This window comes from Nuphar pumila, chromosome 9 (assembly GCF_984573655.1).
Source record: "Nuphar pumila chromosome 9, dmNupPumi1.hap1.1, whole genome shotgun sequence".
Classification (NCBI taxonomy): Eukaryota; Viridiplantae; Streptophyta; class Magnoliopsida; order Nymphaeales; family Nymphaeaceae; genus Nuphar; species Nuphar pumila.
This window is the reverse complement of record NC_143257.1, coordinates 121,138,090-121,158,388: the sequence shown is the minus strand read 5'-3', so window position 1 is coordinate 121,158,388 and position 20,299 is coordinate 121,138,090. Positions and strand designations below refer to the sequence as shown.

The 20,299-nt window shown below is 42.4% G+C and overlaps 1 pseudogene across 1 annotated transcript in view; it reads right to left on the bottom strand.

Annotated features, from left to right (window-relative positions):
- Window positions 1–724: 724 nt before the first annotated feature.
- LOC149829134 (uncharacterized) overlaps window positions 725–20,299 on the bottom strand; it is a 43,432-nt pseudogene continuing 23,857 nt past the window's right edge. Inside the window, exons 8-12 of the transcript XR_016434169.1 lie at window positions 13,719–13,868; window positions 3,179–3,328; window positions 1,413–1,583; window positions 1,185–1,264; window positions 725–957 (exon numbers count right to left, since the gene is read on the bottom strand). The product of XR_016434169.1 is annotated as an uncharacterized LOC149829134 (transcript). The remainder of the gene's footprint in view (window positions 958–1,184; window positions 1,265–1,412; window positions 1,584–3,178; window positions 3,329–13,718; window positions 13,869–20,299) is intronic.

Genomic DNA, 20,299 nt, shown 5'->3' with positions numbered 1-20,299 from the left:
ATATCTGATTCTTATGAACTGGGCTAAGTTTTGACCATGGATCCAATTCAGTTATTATAGTTGAATCCCAGATCCAGATTGAACATTCCTACACGGGATTTCATGAAACGTGTAAATTCCTTCAATTTTTACAATACAAAATGGGTTTAGCTAGACCCAGTTTTGATCCAGATCCAGATTTGGTCTGAATATTTCAAAATGGGATTCTATAAAACGTGTAAATTGCTTCAATTTTTTCGAGAATACAAAATGGGTTTGGCTAGACTCAATTTTGATCCAAATCCAGTTATTCACTAACCTGATTCTGGATCCGCACCCAAAGACACTAGGTAGACCAAATTTGCAGTACGCAGAGAATGAGATCTCATATTATACATTTGACATGCATGCATACCCGAACGGGCACACACAAAAATATGAGAGAGAGAGAGAGCTGTTCTGAACTTTGACAGGGAATAACATTCACCATACCAAATGACAAAATACCTACACATTCTCCACATTCTCCACAGAACAAGATCCCCAAACTATATACATTTTGGCACGAAGGGGTTGGGGTAGGGGAATTGGGCCGAGGCTGACAGACGGGTGGCTGAGGTTCGAGTACTGCAGGGGGTCATATCCCCTTGCATAAGCCAACGCCCTGCATAGGCCTGAGAGCAAGGGTCCCAGCCTATAATCTACATGTAATAAAACAAAAAAAAAAACCATTACCAAGATCATCTTCACACACAACGCTTTTAAGCAGTTACCAAGGTCAGACACGATAGGAGAATGTATATTTTCTTTTACACCAATTCTAAAGACTCCTGAACCCCTTCTAAAGAAACACATAAGTGTACAATCTGCAAAAGCACTCACACCCAAAAAATGAACATACAATTCTCAATGGCACCAGTACCATCCAAACCTTGTCATGCAGTGCCATGGAATTTTTTCCCAGCTTCAACAGCTTCCCTGCATTGATCATTTAAAGAAATAACAGATGGTTAAGTGAACAATGCTAACAGAAACAGTGTACTATTCAATAAAAAAAGAAAGAAGCCTCCAGAGCGTGTTTCTTTAGCGAATTCTAGTGATGATTATGAAGCTCGGTCTGGCATACCTACCAATGCCGCCTACTCATCTCCAACTTCGCAATAAAAATGTAACAAAGGAAAAAGAATTAAAATTTAGAATAAAACCTGAAAGCATCCACCAGCTCCTTGTTTTCAGGATCCAGCAACACTCCTTCATAGAAGGCACCTGCAGCCTCATCAAACCTCTGCAGAAAATTTCATGTACCAAGAAGCAAAATTCAGAAAAGAAAGAAGATTTGAGAATATTTTTGTGCAGGTAATGTAACAGGAAAGAGGAAAAAGAAGAGGAAGAAACAAGAAAGAGCAACAAAACAAATAATAGATAGTTCTCACTAGCAACAGACGTAATGCAGCCCCTTCCCTGTAGCACGCTTTTGGCCAGTCTGGCCTTAATGCTCGGCAAGCCTTTGCATCAGAAAGTGCCTGCTCAGCTTGCCCTAACCTGATCCAACAAAGGCTTCTGTTTGATAGTAAAGTTGCATCCTTTGGGTTTAAATCAATTGCCTACATTTGTCATGACAAATAATACTTCAAAATTCTTATATGCAGTAACAGCATGGTGACAAGAACCCAATATTGTAGCATTTATTATTATTGCTAATAACATTCATGCAATATGAATAATTATTACTATCATAAGAATAAGTGTAAAAAGCTATGTCACATGGGTGCGGGTGCGACACGGGTGCGGCGCAATTTCAAAAATTTTGGACACGGGGACTCGGCTATATATATATATATATATATATATATATATATATATATATATATATATATATATATATATATAACAATAATAAGTCGGCTATAGCCCATTACGGGACACGGCTAAGATCATGCGTCTTGATGTTGATAACATTCCAAGTGAGTACCAAATATCATTCTATCACCAATAGAACTTTTAGTTTAGCTCTTTCATTTTGCTTTCAGGATGCTTATATTTCAGTGCTAGTTAGTCGGCTATAGCAAGCAGCATAGGCCTTTAAAACAAAAACTTGTATAGAGAGCAGGGCACTAATGGCTTACATATACTAATGAGAACGTACTGGCTATGAGAGATCTAGTTTCTGACTTTGTAATTGTTTGTTTCTTGCTGTATCGTTCTTCTTTTCCTCATTATCATGTTTTGTTGCTATGAAAACCATTGCCACAAATATCGTTCTCAGTAATTTCTTGCTGTATACGTTAACAGTTGCACAGACTGTGCAATGCAGTCTCTGACTGTGCAGTTGCAGTTGCACAGTCTGGCTATATTTTTTTACTATATATATATATATATATATATATATATATATATATATATATATATTGTCCGAAAAATGAACCAAAATAGACTCGGTCAAAGTTGACCGAGTCTATAAAGTGGACGGACTCGGCCTAGGTGCGTTGACCAAGTCCGACACCTGTTGACCGAGTCCGCCCCATGTCCGAAGCCGCACCCGTGTCGGGGCGTGTCGACGCGGGTGCGTCGCCTCCCCAACCGAGTCTGTGTGCCAGATGAAAAGTGAATTGATCCCAAGGATATGTATTAAGAACGAGAACAAGTGACAGATGGAACAGCTTTTTATACTACAATAGAAAGACAAAAATAAATTTTGATACTCTCATGTCATTTTGAAAAAAATTATAAAGGTAGAATTTCTTGTCATGGCTACAATTGTTTCAACTTTTATCTGCTGTATGACATCCTTTCCTGATTTCTTAATTTCACCTTTTTTTAGTAAAACTAATGCAGTTATCATTTACCAGGGATCACCCAGGCACCGAGACAAATGTAGGCAAGATGAGGCCTGTTGTGTAGGCCATGTTTGGTGTATTTGATAAAATTGAAGGCAATTGATCATGAAAAGTCCTAGTAGATAAAGCTGATTATCATTTGACAATATGATTGGAATCAAACTAACCATAGCTATGGCGGCTAGCAAATGAAGTGGTACAAAATTGAAGTTCAGCCTATTAATTACTTTTACCGATTTGTTTAAAAAATAGGCTGTATAAAAAAACTTCCCGTATATGTATATTTAAGCCTAGAGACTACTCAAATACATCACAAGTAACATTACGTGGCCAACAACCAAAAAGGATTTCTGGAAAGTTACCTGTGTATATGCATCTCCAGCCATGAGATAATCCTTCCTTCGAAATGCTTCATCTCCTCTAGATTTTGCTTCCAAGGACCTATTCTTTGACTTATCCGAGACCTGAAGAGAACATTCACAAAATTATGTGTGCAATGAGCACAGCAAAATCTAAAAAGAGCAAAGTACATGTGACTAAATTTAACATAAAGGAAAACCAACTCATAAGTATTGATATAACACATGAACGATTATTACATACTGGAGGATGCCTCCCGCCCCAACCACCACCACCCCAAAAAACAAAAAAGGGTGGAGGATAGCATGCGCCTTGTGGGTTTGAATAGAGGCCAAGATTGTGATTGAAGCAAAGCTATAGCAGAGTAACATGCTGGATGTGACACTACACACATTTTGACGCTTGGCTAGGAGGTAGGCGGGTTCAAGCAGGAATCTTTTCCACTCATTCACTTGAAAGACATGATTTTAGCAACAAACCCTGCATTGTTCGAGCAGTAAGCCTTCCTACATGGGAATCTTAATAAAAAGGTATTACATGGAACAACTGGCTGGATATAATGAAGGAGACAAAACTTGAAGTTTACAAATTAAACAATGCAATATATGGTCTTACACAAGCTTTACGTTCTTGGTTTGAGAGTTTTTGCAGTGTTGTACATGAATATAGATTTTATTGAAGTCAATTTGATTATTCCCTGTTTGTTTTAGGAATGATACAATCATAAATGCATAACCATTGTCATGTAGATGGTTTTGTGGTAACAAGGAATTCTGATAAACATAGGATGAAGGTGAAACAGCTTATTCATGAAAAATATTACACATCCACTAAGATATTTTATTGGATTAGCAGCAAGACAATACAGAGATCTGAAAATGTGTGACCAAGGATGATGCTGATTGGGGTTTGGAAAGCCCTGTCCTCAAAAGTTGTGTGCAAATGTTCTGATTTAATACCAGATAAAGGAAGAAACAAATCATCATCTAAGACAAGAAAGTTCACTATATCTCACAAGTACGAAACACTTACATTCATTTATCACCATCAATTTCCTTATCCTAACAAAAAAGAGAGGGTATCATAACTTTTGGTACTAATATTCTAGCACTGTGTTTACTTCCGCATTTATTTATGCATGTAAAAGCTCTTAGCAGGAATGTTTTCCACTAGATGACATAAAAAAATGTGCATTCTAAAGCAAACATGTCTAAAGTTCAAGCTGGACTGTAAGTCTTCAATTTTCATATCTAACATTATAGAGAGCAATAAAGAGATTGACAGATGCCTTGCGTGCCTGCTCAATTTAATCCCTTATTCGTAAGGTTTTCATCATAAAGAGCTTGTTGCCCAGTGTTTTTTCTTAAGAGTCAAATAAAAATTGTATTTCAGTTGCCAGGTATGCTGAAGTAAATTTTCATCTTTTCCCAAATCAATCAACAAGAAAGATTTTGGAACACGTTCAAATATTTGGGGAACTTCAACCAAGGAATCATTATCTAATACGGCATGAACAGCTTATTGATGATTATAGCAGGTATATTGGTTATTCGCCATGAGACCCAAATGCAAAATGTTATTTTCCTTTATTTCCCCAAATATATATCATTGTTAAAATCAATTCTCTGTATCAATTGTTACTTTTAAAGCTAATGTGATGCAGCCTTCAGCGGGTTTTGTTAATGGCAGCGAGGACACAGCCGCCTGATGCGATCCCCAACCCTCGCGTGGCCTTGATGGAGGTTGGGAAGGCACGACTGTATACAGTCGTGTGCTGAACAGGCTAAAAACAATAATGCTCACCCAGACGGTGATGCTTGAATTTATTTAAAAATCAATGCCAAATGTCAATGAACAGGTTGCTGATAAAAAAATTGAGGGAAAAGGTAAACAACGAACAATAAGGGAAAATGGAGAAAAAAATGACAGGCAAATAAAAAGGAAGGCTGCTGAAAGTAAACTGCAGTTATTCTTCCAAAAACTGTCCTTCACGCAACCCTAAACAGTGGTTTTAAAGATGGCCAGTGGATCCGGGTCTCAAGTCCGAACCTGGACCCGAACCCGGACCCGGACCCGGACCCAAGAAGTCTTCAATTCAGGACTGGATCGGTGTCGCGCCGGGTCTTCCCTTTTCTAGAGTAGGTGCGTGTTATCTTCCTGCATCGAGTCAACTCACCTGTGGTCGGATCCTGCTGTTGGATCCGATCGTCCATTCCAAATGGTGGGTCGGGTCCCCTGGTCGTGTCAGGGTCACATGGTACTGGTACCGCCTGCTCTGCATCATTCTCTCCTGGTTGGGAAGAAGTCGGCTCCGACGACTTGTCCCCACAGTAAGCATATAGATCAGACACATTGAAGATCGGGGAAATGTTCCAATCGTTGGGCAGTTCTAGGAGGTAGGCATTTGAACTTAATCGTCGTAGGACCTTGAATGGACCATATTTCTTAGGGCTTAGTTTACTATAAGTGCCCACGGGGAAACACTGAGGACGCAGGTAAACCCAAACAAACTGACCAACTTGAAACTGAATGTCGCGACGACCTTGGTCAACGAAGGCTTTGTACGCTTCGTAACTCTCGATGAGTTTGGCCCGGACTTGCCTATGTATATCACGCATGTATTCAATGACATCAAAGGCGTATGAGGCTGGGTCGGGGAGACTGGACACTGGAGCTAGGTCGACGACATGAGTGGGTGACCGACCATAAACCACTTGAAAAGGAGACTTGCCCGTGGACCTATTGATGGAACTGTTATACGCAAATTCGGCTTGAGGCAAGACTAGATCCCAAGTTTTGACATTTTCCCTTACTAGGCTCCGTAACAAGTTTCCTAAGGTGCGGTTCACAACTTCGGTTTGGCCATCGGTCTGGGGGTGGTACACACTACTGAACTGAAGCTTGGTCTTCAATAAAGCCCACAATGATTTCCAAAAGTAGCTCATAAAACGCGTGTCACGATCAGAAGTGATTGTGTGGGGTAGACCATGGAAACGGGCGACGTCCTTGAAATAATAGGACGCTACTAAAGAGGCATCGGTGGTTCGCTTACACGGGACAAAAATAGCCATTTTGGAGAACCGATCAACAACGACTAAAATTGAATCAAAACGACGTGGCGTTCTGGGAAGGCCCACGATAAAATTCATGGATACGTGCTCCCACGGTCGTTCAGGAATGGGTAACGGAGTATACAAACCACTATTCTGACGATGACCCTTGGACACTTGACACACATGACAGCCTTGAATGAACTTGACAACATCTTCGCACATTTTGGGCCAAAAGTATCGTTCGTCTAACAGAGCGAACGTCTTATCATGTCTGAAATACTCTGCTAGCCCTCCCTCATGTAATTCAGAAATCAACTGAAGCCTAAGGGAGAAATCAGGCACATAATTTGTTCCCACGAAAGAGGTAACCATTATGAATACTAAAACGGTGGTCGAGGGTGCGATATGAAGAGATGCACCCCTCCCAGACTTACTGGAAATCAGGGTCCGTGGGGTATAATTCCTTGCACTGCTCGAACCCAATAACCTGCACTGACATAGTCATCAGAAGGTTGTTCTTCCTACTAAGAGCGTCAACCACCTTGTTCAGAGTACCAGATTGATGGCGAATCGAGAAGGTGTACTCTTGCAAGAAGCTGACCCACTTGGCATGACGAGCACTCAACTTCTTTTGACTATTCAGATACTTCAATGCCTCATGGTCCGCGTACAAGACAAATTCCTTATAAATAAGATAATGTCTCCAATAACGAAGGACTTGTACCACGGCATAAAACTCAACATCGTAAGTGGAATACTGGCACCTGGCCTGAGTCAACTTCTCACTAAAGAAAGCAACAGGTCTACGATTCTGACTCAAGACTGCACCAATTCCCACCTTGGAGGCATCACACTCAACCTCAAAGACTGCACTAAAATCAGGAAGGGCTAAGACAGGAGCACTGGTCATTTTCTCTTTGATGATCGTAAAGGCCTTTCTCGCAGCAGGCGTCCAATGGAAACTAGTACCTTTGAGGCACTCCGTGATGGGGGCCATGAGGGTGCTGAAGTTTCTCACGAAACGTCGGTAAAAAGTGGCTAACCCGTGAAAACTACGGATCTCCCCTATAGTCCTTGCGATAGGCCAATCGAAAATCGCACGAACTTTCGCGGGGTCTGCCTTAACTCTATCAGATGACACAATAAAGCCTAGGAATACGACACTGGACGTCATGAACTCACACTTTTTCGCATTGACAAACAATTTTTCTCTCCTCAAAATTTCTAAGACCTGACGCAAGTGACTCAAATGGTCAGATAAAGACGAACTATAAATCAAAATATCATCAAAATATACCACGACAAACTTCCCTATACAAAGGCGTAGCACTTGGGTCATCATATTCATGAAAGTACTTGGGGCATTAGATAGCCCAAATGGCATGACTAACCACTCATACAACCCATCACGTGTCTTGAATGTTGTCTTCCACTCATCCCCCTCCCGGATACGAATCTGGTGATACCCACTTTTTAAATCGATTTTGGAGAAAATGGAAGCACCAGCCAACATATCAAGCATATCATCCAAACGAGGGATGGGGAAACGGTATTTGACAGTGATGCGGTTTATGGCTCGACTATCTACACACATGCGCATGGACCCATCTTTCTTAGGGGTGAGGGCGGGTACCGTGCAAGGGCTCACACTTTCACGAATAAAGCCCTTTTGTAGTAACTCCTGGACCTGCCTCAACAACTCGGCATGCTCGGAGGGGTTCATACGATACGCGGGGAGATTGGGGAGACTCGACCCTGACACAAAGTCAATAGTATGCTGCACGACACGCATGGAAGGAAGACCATCTGGAAGGTCATCTGGCATAATGTTGCTAAACTCCTCAATAAGGGGGCCGATGTCCATAGGAACTGGTAACGACGTACTCATCGACGGCTTAGCCACCACAGCATAACAATAACCATCCTCTTGACATTGGTTTAAGAAAGACCGGTAGGATAGCCCTGCCAGCTGGGGAACTCGCTCAGGCTTATCTACTGTGGGAAACCCCGTCTCCTTGATGGGGAGAAGGATTATCTTATGACCTTTAAATATGAACGAGTACGTGTTCCGACAGCCATCATGAATGGTCTTGCGATCAAACTGCCAAGGACGACCCAACAGGATGTGACACACACTCATAGGGGCTACATCACACCACACCTCATCGTGGTAGTGCTCCCCCATGGAGAACCGAACTAAACAACGCTGGGTGATGGGAACCTCGTTTCTTTTCTTGAACCACGCCATCTTGTATGGGTGAGACAGTTTCTCTGTTCTCAGATTCAAGGTTAGACACAACGCTCTCGGACACCATGTTCTCACAAGCACCGGTGTCGATAATAACATCACATGCGTGACCCTCACAGTTGCATCAGGTTCTAAAGATGTTGTTTCGTAGCCATTTTGCAAGGGTCGACTCACGGGGTGCGGTCAAGACATGACGGATGGATAATAAATTTTCGACGTTGCCGTCGAACTCTACGACTTCCCTCTCATCCTCATCCTCGACCAAAGACTCACTCTCACTCTCGGATGTTGACTCCACAATACCTTCGACGAGATGGGTGTTCTTGCCTACAGTGGGGCACCTAGACGCAACATGCCCTAACTCCTGACACCTAAAACAACGGATGGTAGAATCACTACGTTTGACTTTAGACCGGGTATTGAATGCGGGTCCGGATGGATCAGGTTTGCTAAGTTCTGCTCTAGGGGTAGACTTTAAGTCCTCCTTCCTAGGGGAGCTTGCTCCCTTGGTTGGGAAACTCAACTTGGGTCGACTGAACTGTTCACTACGAGAGGTCCTATATTCCTGCCTCCGTTTCAACTTTTCCACGAAGTTCATGGTGTAGCTGCAGGTCTGATCTAATGTCTAAACTGTGATACAACTAAAGTCGTCAGAAATAACAGGACGGAGACCAGAAATGTACCTCGTGACCTGCTGGCGGGCAGTTTCCTCGATTTGCACTAGTAGAGAAAGACGATGGAACTCAGCAGTGTACTCCGCCACAGTCCGAGTGTCTTGACGCAGGGTTAGGTACTCCTTGTAGGCTCTCTCAGCGTGATCTGAAGGCACGAATTTTGACTGCATCAATCTCTGCATCTCCTCCCACGACTGTACACGCTCTAGTCCCTGTCGCTCTCTCGATCGCTGCAACTCCACCCACCATGTCTGTGCTAATCCTCTCAACCGAGTAGATGCTAGAGAGACACGATGGTGCTCAGCTACGGTGCGGTAGTCAAAGAAAAATTGCACGGCATAAGACCAGTCGAAGAACTGCTCAGCGTCGAACCGCCCCGCAAACTCCGAAAGGTCCAGCTTCACCCCATAAGTGGAGGGATGCTCAAATGCTCTCTGTTGACGAGCCTCCACCATTCCTGCAGGATACTCGTTCCAGAAAGCGCCATCGTCCCACACAGCTTCATTGTCCTCTATGTGGTACTGCTCGCCTGGATACTAGTGCTGACGAACTCCACCGAGGGGTGGTCGACGCTCAAGTCGCGCCGCTCCCTGCTGAAACTGTCGCGGCCTGGTTTGCCCGCGTGTGGGGGCCGTCTGTGGCTGTCGCTGTTGCACTGGTATGTAAGGGGATCCTACTAAAGGTGGACGATTGTGTTGGGTCTCTGGCTCTAAGTGGGTAGGAAAGGGGTAGTACGAGTTTGGGTTATGATAATGGTGTAGGGTCGGGCGAGGTATTGGGTTTTTGATCGGGAAGGGGTTATTGGGTTGGTTAGAGTTCGGGTATTGGGTTGGGTTGGTGTAGGACTGGGATGGTTCGCCCGACTGGATATGGATCGGGCCTAATCCTAAACTACTCGTCGGACCCAGATTTGGATAGGTCGGATCGGGGATCGAGTTGTGGGGATAAAAGGTTTGGTTTGAACTCGATCCACGGTCCATATGAATACGGGTCTGGTTTTGACCCGGCTCAAGATCAAGTTGGAGTTCCATCCGGGTCCGATACAAGTTCGGGTCGGTATGAGATCCATTTGGGGTTCAAAATTCACGGGTTGGGTCGGATTCGGAGCGAACTGCGAACCAAACCCAACTGGGTAGGCTGGGTATGGGGCTGCAAGACCCAGACACGCTCCTGAGAACCCAAAGGGCGGTCCTCGGTAATCGGGTCCGGACCCGATTAAAATAAGTTCCTGACCGGTCCCTGAGGGGTCAGGTCCAGACCACAGGGGATCGATCCCCTTAGTCTTCGAGTTGCCTGCGACCGCAACCCCGCGCGCGGGCGCTGGGAGGGTTGACAGACCCATCCCTGCACCAGCTGACGCTGGCACACCCATGGACTGATCCGGCGTCACACTCGGGCCACGCAGGTCGAGTCCAGCCTGCATTCCCAGGTGCGTGGGTCGATGCCAGGCCTGCGGGTTCATGCCAGTGAGGGGAGGATCTCCAAGAGGCCCCGGGGTTGGCTGCATCGCAGTCGCACCAGAGTTCAGGGTGGGCGTACCTTGCTAAAGTGTCTCTCGATAGATAGTCCGGCACAGACCTTCCCCAAAACCTTGCTGAGATACCGCAGGCTGAGGACCCAGTTGGGTTGGGTCGATCGTTGCAGTCGTGATGATACTTACTGCGCCATCGCCCACGGTGGTACCCACTGGTTGGGCTGTCGTTGGGTTCGATCCTGCAGTCGATTCGATGGCGACGAGTCGACAGTCAATCCCATCCATCCTCTTTGTGATCTCAGCCATTTCTTTGTTCATGCGCAACATATTCTCTTGCATCTTTGTCATCATCTCCATCATGCGCATTATTGGGTCTTCGGTACCGACTTCTTCCTGTTCCTTGTCGCGTGCCGGATCGTCCCTCGCCTCTTGAGCCATGCGGCTGCCAAAGGAGGATGTCTGGGCTCTGATACCAAGTTGATGCAGCCTTCAACGGGTTTTGTTAATGGCAATAAGGACACGGCCGCCTGATGCGATCCCCAACCCTCGCGTGGCCTTGATGGAGGTTGGGAAGGTACGACTGTATACAGTCGTGTGCTGAACAAGCTAAAAACAATAATGCTCACCCAGACGGTGATGCTTGAATTTTAAAAATCAATGCCAAATGTCAATGAACAGGTTGCGGATAAAAAAATTGAGGGAAAAGGTAAACAACAAACAGTAAGGGAAAATGGAGAAAAAAAATGACAGGAAAACAAAAAGGAAGGCTGCTGAAAGTAAACTGCGGTTATTCTTCCAAAAACTGTCCTTCACGCAACCCTAAACAGTGGTTTTAAAGATGGCCACTGGATCCGGGTCTCGGGTCCGAACCCGGACCCAGACCCAGACCCAGACCCAAGAAGTCTTCAATTCGGGACTGGATCGGTGTCGCGCCGGGTCTTCCCTTTTCTGGAGTAGGTGCACGTTATCTTCCTGTATCGAGTCAACTCACCTGTGGTCGGATCCTGCTGCTGGATTCGATCGTCCATTCCAAATGGTGCCAGGGTCACATGGTACTGGTACCGCCTGCTCTGCATCATAATGGTGATGAATTCTCCTTGAATGACTTATTGAGATGGTCTTTGACCTGAACTGATAGAGCAAAATGGCATGCACAAACACAAATATCGATATAGTACAATGAATTCTCACACTCTCGAAGATGTATCTGTGCCAGTAACCATGATTCCCATGATTGGTACTTCATATACCAGATGCTGGTTGATAAACATTTTAAATAAAGTTCCTACTATATTTTCATGTTGTAGGGAAAACATCCAAAATATTAAAACTTTGAAACTGTCAACTGCATCCCTTACATGCAGACCAACAAAAGGCCAAGGCAAATGACTCAGTCATAGGAATGAAAGTCTTTATTTCACTGCAAGGGTCATCACCATTTCCATCTCACAAATCATTAAATTTTATGTTTCTTAAAGTACCGTCTTCCATGAATAGCTTTGAAGCTAATTGAGGAGCCTTCCCATAATATTAACACGCCGAAAGTGGTAAAATTCATGGTTTCAACCTGGTTCAGGTGTTGCAAAAATACAGAAGTGATGTGGATGAGAAAGAAGATGAAGACAGTGGAAATAAATAGATGCATGAAACAATCAAGATACCACAAGGAGAAGGCAATCGTTGTGTATAGCAGAAGAAACAAGCATTTGCTAAACATTCAAACTGAACCACAAGACAGGAACAGAGATACTGCAAGAGGTTGACCCCCAGTCTTAGAACCCAAATGAAGAAAAAGAAGTGAACAATTCATGTCAGACCTGCACTTGAGAGAATGATGAACTAGGAAACAGTCAGTGGACATAAAAAAATTTCTGACAGGAACTTAAAAAAATAATGTTAAGTAATTAGATAGACATGGAAGGCAATTAAAGGCAGATTGAAGCCTGGAATGAAAAAATCAAACCCTGCAAAATCTGACACGTTCTATAAGGTATCAATAAAATATTCCACTTTCAGATAGATTATAAAACAAAGGCCCTGTTTGGATCTGTTTTTATGTACTTTTTACATGCATAAATTAAATCACATTTATAGAGAAGAATGTTGCTTTATTTTTAATAAGGTGAATATTTGGAATGCCAATTATTTAAATTAAAATGAAAAGAAAAAGAGGTAAGTATGAGTAGTGATGATGGAGGCGGCGGCGGTGGTAGTGATGGAGATGATGGTGGTGGTGGTAATGGTGTGTGTGTGTGTGGTGGTGTGTGTGTGTGTGTGTGTGTGTGTGGTGGTGTGTGGTGGTGACGGTACTAACGGTAGTGATGATGCTGGTGGTGATAGTGCTAATGGTAGTGATAGAGGTTGTAATGGTGGTGGTGGTGGTGATTGTGGTGATGGAGGTGATAGTGGTGGTGATGATGATGGTGGTGGTGTTGATGATGGTGGTGGGAAGTAAAAAACCTAGTAAAAAAAAAGTAGGTCCCTCATTTTTTAAAACATCACATGATTTCTCACCAAATTTATAAAAGCTCATTAAAAAAAATAAAAGTAGAAGATCTAAACATAAAAACTTGCTATTTAAAATAAGCATAAATGACATGGAGCAATTTATAAAGGGACCCAAATGGGCCAAAGAGAGTGAAAGTAACAGGTGTATTTGAAGAAAAAAATTAAAGAAATATGTGTTTCAAGTATAAATTATCATCACATGTCAAATGGAATGAAATGCTGAAAACCATCACCAAAATATCCAAATGTGAAACTATGGCTACAAAATCAGAATATATAGATAGTAATAAAATTACTTGCCCCACTAAACAATCAATCCCTTGAATTATCAAGAAAAAGTTGGCCAACAAGAATCCAACAAAGAAGAGCAAAATGCAGAAAAGAGAAGCACCTCAACATTCTTTGGATTTTGGAAGTTGCTACAGTCAGGCTTCTCATCATCATGACAAACTCCTGTTTCCTTGTAGGTCAGAAAAGAATTACATACTAGAATGCAGCTGCTTAAACTAGAAACAGCACGCAACATGATATTTTGATGGTCAGAAAGCCGAATGCCTAGTGACAGACAATATTGCACCATACCACTTCTCTTTGAGGTTCTTGCTGCACATGCTCAATTATTCCATCAACGCTCCAATCTGATACACCAGTAACAGGAGAAGTCAAAGGAAAAAGAATCTCAACTGCATCACAGCAACCTCTCGCTGCAGCAGTTTGTATTGGCTTCCAACCATCCTGTAAAATAATATATATACGATCATGTGAGGAGAATATGTGCATATACCAGTTCAGTTTATAATTGGGTTTAATTGGATGAACATAAATGGGCTGCTTCAATCCTTACCACATAAACGAAAGCTGTAAAAACAATAACTTTCCTTACCAACAATTACAATTAGTCAACTAAAAGCTAAGGACCAGTGCATCTATCATATGTTGGAAGCACGGAAACTACATCTTGTCTATGCATGTGTCGCAGAGTTTTAAAAGTCAATGGTATCATCAAGGACCAATCCACAAAAAATGGTCTTAGAAAGATCAAGTGGTCAGAAGGAACCAGGAAGAACAATTAACTGCTGCTTATATGTAAAACCTTATTCCTTGAGAAGGCCAGAAACTTTGCCAGGAAAATGAAAAAATAAGAGATATTTAAGCAATAGGTTTCTAGCCAGCCAAATGGCCAGGATCATACTAGAAATAAGATAACAGCTGGAAAAAAGAAAAATACTTGAAAGCTACCCAAAATATTATACAAAAAATGATAACCTATTTTTTCCAAAGCTTGTTTTTCTTGGCAAAATCCCAACAATGCAAGTGGCCAAAATCTCTTAGATTGTGAGGCAACACCAGCAATTTTTCAGTCACCTTCAGAAAATTATAGAAGATATAGGGCTGAAACCTAGCTTCTTATCCATATTTTGATGTTTTTCAGACAAAAGGTGGCCAGAAAATGCTGCCCCTATATCTTGATAACAACATTCTGTGTTAAGGCTGCATTAATGCCTTTGTATGCTTGTCTGTAGGGAAACCAATAACAGTTGCCTCTTAAGCTCTGCAAGACAAAAGTCAATGGTGATTCTTTCAAGCTCACCCGATGACAGATACAGAAATTTAGTCTACTCTACCCAATGTCCACTTTCACCCTCTCTTATCTCCTACAGTAGGAAAGCTGATCTGAACAGGAAACATCCTTATCAGACTCATGGTAGCTCCTACCACTCAAAAGTGTCCGTGCAACTACAAGTTCAAGCAAATTTCTTGTGATGAGAATGCCAAGATTGTTAGTGGATGCTTTGCAGTTCAAACACATCAATGATCATTGTTTGGCCAAACCACCAACACAAGGTTGTGTTTACAAAACCCCTCGGACAACAGTCTATTACAAAATTAATGCATTTATCTAGTATAGGGAACAATGACATTTTTTTTAAAGTTTCTAGTGTCATTTCAAGCCCAGCTTACATATCAAAGATTAAAGAAAACATAATGGTGGTCATCCTTCAAACTGTTAAAATACATATATATATATATATATAGAGAGAGAGAGAGTAGTGAGTAGGTGCTTGAATATGATGGCTGTCCATCGTGCGCTTGATGGAGCCAGCGCAAAAAAAAAACATTAAAATGATGAGTTTTTTCGCCCAAATGGCTTTAGCGGTGCTTTGTGAGCGCCGCTAAAGGTATAAGGGACACGCCCGGTATTACAAAGTTGTGATGCCCCACATTCCCTTATACCTTTAGTGGTGCTTTTTGAGCACCGCTAAAGGTCATTTTTCCACCCAGACCTTTAGCAGCGGAAAAACTCATCACTTTGACGAGTTTTCACTTTTATTTTTTGCGATAGCCGTCCATCATGCGCGCAATGGACTGCCAGCATGTTCAAGTAGGTGTTCAAGCACCTACTCACTTATATATATATATGGGGAAATATTGGCTACTAACGAAGGTAAGGAACTAATGAGTAGAAATTACCATTTTCTTCAAAAAAATCATTTTTTTCAAGATCAAATGTTAGAGACGTGATCTACATGGTTTGTTTAGTAGGAAACTTGTTTTGAATCATGTGATTATGACACATAATTAGGTTTTTAAAGGGGTTCAAAAATCAACAGCTAAAATGTGCCAAAATCTCATAACTCAAAAGATCATTTTTTTATATCAGAAATGTAAGATCCAAGGCTTGATCCTTAGCAAACAATCCATGATAAACACATCTATGTGGTTAGATTGAGTTGAATTACTTGCTCATATGATTTCTAGCTCATTAGTTCCTTACCTTCATTAGTACCAAATATTTTTCCTATAATCAACGGAGGCTCCACTTGTGTGGTAGGAGCAGTTTGTGCACGCCATCTTGTGTTGGGGACGTTGCAAGTTCAAAACCCAACGGTACGATGTACAATTGGTGGGGGTCTGCCTAACTTCAGCTTGCCTATAAAAAAATTTATTTCCCTGTATATATATATATATGTTTCTATTATTTTATAATAGGTCATGCCCTCTAGGGGAATTTTTGTATTTTTTTGTCTATTTTTTAGTCCCATTCTAGTTGTTGGCACTAGCCCAACTAGCCGTTGGGCTAGTCAAACGGCTAGTTGGTCTAGCCCTTATTTAAATAGGATTTCTCCCATGTATGCCTCTCTTGTGCATTATTGTGTTTAATAAAATAATATTTTTTATATTGAGTGTTAAGCCCATTAGCGGCTTGTGTGTGCTTTTGAGTGTTTGTTCTAGCCCTTAGTGGCTTGTGTATTTTTCTATAGTGGATTTGTGTATGTGCACTTCTTTTCCAAGTCTCATTACATGGCATCAGAGCCGATAGGCTCTTGATTTAATTGGTGGACCTTTGTGGTAATCAAGCTCATTCTTGGAGTGTGTGCCAAATCTTCAAGTCTTCATCAAATGTCTCTCCTGCTCATCATGGAGAAAGAGTTTGTGTTCGTCATGCCTATCAAGTTGAATGGCTCCAACAATCACACTTGAGCCTCTACTATGAAGAATCACATATTATCCAAGAGCCTCATCAAATATATTGAGAGAGATTGTTCGGAGCCTCGACTTTCATTCACAAAATTTGTGGATGGGAACTTGAGGTTCCTAGAAGAAGAGAAAGTCATCGCCACTTTTGAATTTGAAAGGAAACACATGGAGTGGCGGATGGACAATGCTAAAATATTGGCATGGATTGTGAGTAGTGTAGATGCTTCCATTCTTGATAGTGTGACCCAATTCAAAGTGACCAAGAAAGTATGTGAATCCTTGAAAGAGACATGTACAGTATCAACTATGAAGGACGGCTCATTGGTGGAACCTTCACAAGAGGATAATGTCCTTAAAGCAAGGAGATAATTCTATCGAAGACTACTACCACGAAATGACTGTTCTATAGAAGGAACTTGCTGTCTTAGAGCTCAAATGAAAAAACACTGATGATCTTCATCTTAGATAAGAACTCAAAAGGGAACAATTTTTTATGTTCTTCAATGGTCTAAAGAGAAAATTCAAAGGAGTAAGAATGATGTTGCTCCATAAATCTAAAGTTCTTTCTCTCCATGAGACTCTTACCGAGTTGAATATGGAAGAACGGAGATTGAAAGAGGAGAAAAAATACAAAGTGAGTTACACCATTCTTGTAACCTCCCAAAATTTCAAACTTGCGAACCTTTCAGAAAACAGGCAAGAGACTAGGAAAAATCTCTTTCCTTTAGAGTTTGTTTATGAAATCAGCGGAAGGCTATTCTTTTGTTAAATCATAAGGCAAACTGACAACTTTGGGCACATTAGCTAAAAGAACCAAAACTCACAAGATTCGGATATCCCAAGGAAAATCCGTTACAAACCCAAAATGTCCAGGACGCGAGCTAAGAGCAGGAAGAAGAAGTCTTGAAGTCATCTTGCAATCGCGTCATCGCCCGTAGTGTACCTAATCATCACCTGTACCCATAGAATGTGTTAGTTTCGCGAAAAACTAGTAGGTGCACAAGAGAGACTACAGAAAACTGAATTAAGTACATTTAATTCAGTAGGTTACGCAGTTTAAAGCAAATATGCAGTTAAACAGGTAAGCAATACAATAAGGTAAGCAGTGCAAACGGGTAAGTAGTGCAAGCGAATAAGCAGTGCAAACGCGTAAGTAGTGCAAACAGTAAACAGTTCAAGCAAGTAAGCAGTTCAAAGCAAGTAAGCAGTGCAACTGACAAACGCAGCATACGATTCAATTGATCGCAAGCTGTGAACCACCATGAACCTAGCTTGTTCTCGTTCCTAGAATGAGGTCTCTGCATTGAATCAGTATCAAGACATCGTCTGTCGCCCTCACTACTTCTAACAAATGCTTTGTCCTGAACAACCTTAAACTATTTCCATCTCTCAAGGCCTTACGCGGCCAACAATCACCGGTTATGACTCACTAAGGCGTCATACTTTCTTAGAAAAGCCCACTCTTCCGTAGAAGGTCCAAAACATGATCACTAACTCAAATCGCTAATGATCTGATCCTCACTTCTGAGTCATGCATGTAATCATGCTAAAACAGAAAGCCGAAGCTATAAATTTATAATTGGCTATCACAAACAATCTCAGAAGAGCATCATAGCTCACCATAACTTTTTATGGCAAGCAAAAACACAAGATCCACGTCGGATCGCTCGGTCCGGGAAATATACGACCTGACAAGGAATTACCGCCCTAGAGGGTATACCCGGTCTTGGACCATACACTTCCTCACAGGAGTTCACCGTCTTCGCGGCTACCCGTTCGTGGACAGTGTACATCCTCACAGAGATTTTACCGCTCTAGCCGGATTACCCGATCTGGGAAATGTACAACCTCACAAGGAATTCCGCCCTAGATGGTGTACCTGGTCTTGGACCATACACTTCCTCACAGAAGTTCACCGTCTTTGTGACTACCCGTTCGTGGACAGTGTACATCCTCACAGAGAATCTTCCACTCTAGTCGGGTCGCCTGATCTTGATCATACATACCCCCACAGCGAAACCTTTGGGAAACCGGTCCCCAACAAATGTCATATCTAATGAAAATCATTGTGATACACACATCAACACAAATGACCGCTCTCAGGGTCGATAGTCATTATTACAATCAACAAGATCAACGCCGGATCACCTGGTCTGGGAAATGTATAACCTCACAAGGAATTCCGCCCTAGATGGTATACCTGGTCTTGGACCATACACTTCCTCACAGGAGTTCACCGTTTTTGCGGCTACCCGTTCGTGAGCAATGTACATCCTCACAGAGAATCTACCACTCTAGCCGGGTACCTGATCTTGATCATACACGCCCTCGCAGATAATCCTTTGGAGATTAGGTCCTCGACAGACACCCCACTCAGTGATATATGCATCAATAATCGACTGCTCCGAACCATTGACCGCCTCGGGGTCAGTAGCCACAATATGGGCACAAGCATGCATATTAGCAATATACATCGTATCACTTCACATAGTAAAACAAAACACACGAAAACATGCAGATATGGCAATCCAGCTGATTCTATAGGCGAAGAGTAACTAACTCTATCCGACAGCCAAACAAAACAACTGAATAAGACAAGCACTCATAACAATGCTCGTAAGACATACAATTACCATCAAATGGCTCAGTCCATCAGCAAGTAATTAAATTAATCGTAAGGCATAAACCATTACATCACAAGCCATTCATAAGCAATCATACGGCAACAGTTATATCACAATATGTAAGCAGCTTATAAGACAAGCGGCCACATCAATCCTAGTTACTACCAGTTCGTAGATTACGAGCTGTATGCAATCACATCAATCATAAGAGATGCAAGCCAACAAGTGCTACGCTACAATAAGCACCAAACAGTTCGACCAAGGGGTAAAACAAGTCACATGTTAATATGTAGCAATTGGCATAATGCTATTATTATAAGCATTTAACTAGTATGAGAAGCTCCTTATTACTCCGCAAAGAACTGCGCAAGCAGTTTAACCAACTAGAGTAACGCCTTGACAGGCGTGCACAGCTCAACGAGTAGCATACTGAACTACCGAGCAAGCAAGCGATCGACCAGTGTGAACAAACTTTGTGTTTCGATATTACTGGCCCGCGGGTACGCGTAGGCAAAACGTAGAAACAACTAAGACTAGTTCGGGCGTATGTTATTCTATGTATTTTCAATAACCCGAATAGCTAGTTGAGTCTGCTCCTAAAGGGTCGACTTTAGCCGAGAGAGGATTCTCCAAAGGAGGCAGTGCCACAGATGCATCCAACTTCTGCATAAGTGTTGAGCTAACTTGTGTAGCCCATTTCCCCTTAACTCCAATGACTAAGGAGGCCGGATCATTGCCCGTGGGGTGGTTGTTAACAACCTGTCCATTGGAGTTTTGTACCGTTCTGTCATCTCCCTTAACAGAACAACCAGAAGCGAATGGGTGCGTTAGGAGTTGCTTAATTAACGACTCATCCTATGTTGTGGTCTTTAAACCACTCGAGCATCTTGCCTGTGAAGGCGAATGTGAGGTCATTTATGTGATTACAGTATTGTGCATTTAGCACTGTTCGAGGTCGCACGACTGTCTCATTCGATCATCGCAGTACTAGACGTGTCGTGCACGACTACAAGTACTCTAGGATGAAGGGGGTATAGCTCCTCAATAGAAGCCTCAACAGAA